This window comes from Myxine glutinosa, chromosome 2, assembly GCF_964187855.1.
Source record: "Myxine glutinosa chromosome 2, kmMyxGlut1.1, whole genome shotgun sequence".
Taxonomy (NCBI): Eukaryota; Metazoa; Chordata; class Myxini; order Myxiniformes; family Myxinidae; genus Myxine; species Myxine glutinosa.
The window spans coordinates 97,414,827-97,417,842 of NC_136262.1; positions in this window are offsets into that span (position 1 = coordinate 97,414,827).

The following is a 3,016-nucleotide window of genomic DNA, read 5'->3' on the forward strand; positions in this document are numbered from 1 at the left end:
TCCTTGAGTAAATTTCCTAATCAAAGTCGGACTATGAGGAATGCATGGAAAAAACCCGTTATAGAAAATAGGCTCTTGGATAAACATCCGGCAATTATAAGCCTCAAGGCAACGATGAACCCCAAAACCTTTCCAAACTCTCAGCAAACCCTGATAAAAAGTTGGGATTGAAACTAAGCTGACACGGTCAAGGTTCACCAGGAACAAGTGCCTATCATAACACAGGCCTCCCGCTTGTTGCAACAAGAAAAACGCAAATGAGCGCCAGGGCAGCTCTTCAGCATACAACAGACGTTGCACAGACTGTAGGCGAAAAGCCATAAGCCGGGTGGACACATCCACAATTCCATGTCCACCCTCCTTCCGAGGATGGTACAGTATTTGCGGCCGAAGCCAGTGGTATCCATTCCAAAAGAAATTAACCAAGACTCCTTGGGTGGCTGCAAGGCAATTAGTTTATGCCATAATCTTGCTGCTATCAAGTTATTTATAACAAGAGTGCGGCCTTTATAAGAAAGAGATCGCAGCAGTCCTTCCCATCGTTTCAACCGGTGTGTAATTTGTTCAATCATTCCTTCCCAGTTCTTCGTTTCTACTTCCTGGTTGCCAAGATAGACACCAAGATATTTGACCCCATCTGTTTTCCACTCTAAATTATGTGGGAGTGACGGTGGCAGTGTTAAAGAAAGGTTATCTGAACCGCACCATAAGGCTACACTCTTGCCCCAATTTACTTCGGTGGAAGAGGCCGCAGAGTAGTCTTTAAAGCAACGCTGCACCGCAGCAACACTACTTGGGCCCTTAATCAGAACACATACATCATCAGCATAAGCTGTGACCACAAATCTTGAACCAAAAACGGCTCCCACATCCTGAGTTATTCGCTGCCTGATGGATGCTAAGAGTGGTTCAAGGGCAATTATATACAGAAGTCCAGAAAGGGGACAACCTTGACGGATACCCCGGCGGAAAGGAAAAGGGGGACATAAACTGTACATAAAGGACATAAACGCCCTGCCACCATGGCTGCTTTTCGGGGCCTCAAGTCCGACATCGCTGGCGCCGCTGTGGCGACGATTGATGAGAATAAATCTTTCGTTTGGAAAGTGATGCCTCGGATCATGCGATAGCAGCGACTCTTTCCCAGGGGGTCGCCCTGTGGCTTGCTTTTCGCGGACTCTCACCTCCGCTGAGCGGAGGCATTCGTCTGTCGAAAAGGAAGCGTACGCGATCGTCGAGTCGATTCGGCGTTGGCGTCCGTACTTGCTCGGACGATGCTTCCAAATCATCACGGACCAACAGTGCGTTGCGTTTATGTATGACACCTTACATGCTCAACGCATTAAGAATGAGAAAATCATTCGCTGGCGTATCGAACTCGCCGACTTCTGCTACACCATCAAATATCGCCTGGGGAGGGATAACCTGGTTGCCAACGCCTTACCGCGGCCGGCTACATGTGCGGGTCTCATATCTTTGGAGGGTCTGCGCGCTTTGCACGACACTATGTGTCATCCTGGGGTGGTGCGTTTCGCTCATTTTGTGCGTAGTCGTAATCTGCCAATTGAGGACGTTCGCCGGGTCTGTCGTGACTGTGCTGTATGTGCGGAACTCAAATCGCGTTTTTACAACCCTCCCATGGGGACGCTGGTCAGGGCTACTGGCCCGTGGGAGCAATTGGCGATGAATTTCAAAGGGCCGCTGCCGGTGTCGAGTAACTCTCGTTATCTGCTCACTATCATTGATGAGTACTCGCGCTTCCCTTTTGCTTTCACGTGCGCAGATATGACGGCCGCCACGGTTATACGGTGCTTGCAGAACTTGTTTTATATGTTTGGGTCTCCGGCCTACGTGCATACCGATCGAGGTGCGGTGTTCCTGTCCCAGGAAGTGAGGAGCTTCTTGCTCCTGAATAATGTCGCTTCTAGCTATACCACCCCGTATAGACCACAGGCGAATGGGCAGGTCGAACGCTTCAATGGGATTATATGGAGGGCCGTCACGCTAAGCCTCAGGTCCCTCGGCCGGGGCCTAGATAAATGGGCTTGGTCATTACCTGCGGCGCTGAACTCAATCAGGGCTTTACGATGTACGGCCACCAACCAGACTCCTCACAAACGGCTTTTTCACCACCCAAGGATCTCGGGTAGTATCCGATCTTTACCTAGTTGGCTCGCTGAGCCGGGGCCGGCCTACCTCAAACGTGCAGTTCGCCCGAGCAAGTATGTTCCCCTAGTGGATAAGGTGCAGGTACTCCAGGCTAATCCCGAGCATGCTCGCGTGATGATGGCAGATGGACGCGAGTCTACTGTCTCCGTACGCCATCTCACCCCTTGCGGGGCCATCGACCCTTACGGGGACATCGACGAACCGATTTACGAGTCTATGCACTCTCCCGGGGCTCCACCTATGGAGCATCTGCCGTCCCTCCCGTCGCCAGATACACCCCTGCCTGAAGGCACTGTGGTGCCCCCTCCGACGCCTACCTCCAGCGGCTACTCCGATGCGGGGGACTCCGGGCTTGGGGATGTAGTACCCGGTAGTTTCCCGACCCGTGCTGGCAGGGCAATTCACCGCCCTGACCGCTACGGATGGACCGACTGACATGGACTGACATCGCTACTCTACTAATGCTGTCGCATGCTTGATTCCTGCCTAGCGGCAGTGTAGTTCTAATGGCGGGGAGAATGTAATGAAAATGTATCCAAGTTGAACCCAGGTGTGATGCTCGCTTGAACCACTGAGAGGCGTCTATAAGAACTCGGACGTCTGCGGCTCCGGGCCACTCCTGCGACATTTAATCTATGACATGTCGTCTCGGATGGTGCGTATATGCTGATGATCTAGGCTTGCTTGCATTGACCAATATTATTGATCCTTTCTACATGATGCCATGATCCTGATATATATATTGCATGATTGTATTCCACAGGATGTTGCCAGAGATCAGATTGTCATTAAACCTACCTACGGGACAAAGTTGTGGACTTGATTGATTTCCCACTACAACTCAAAT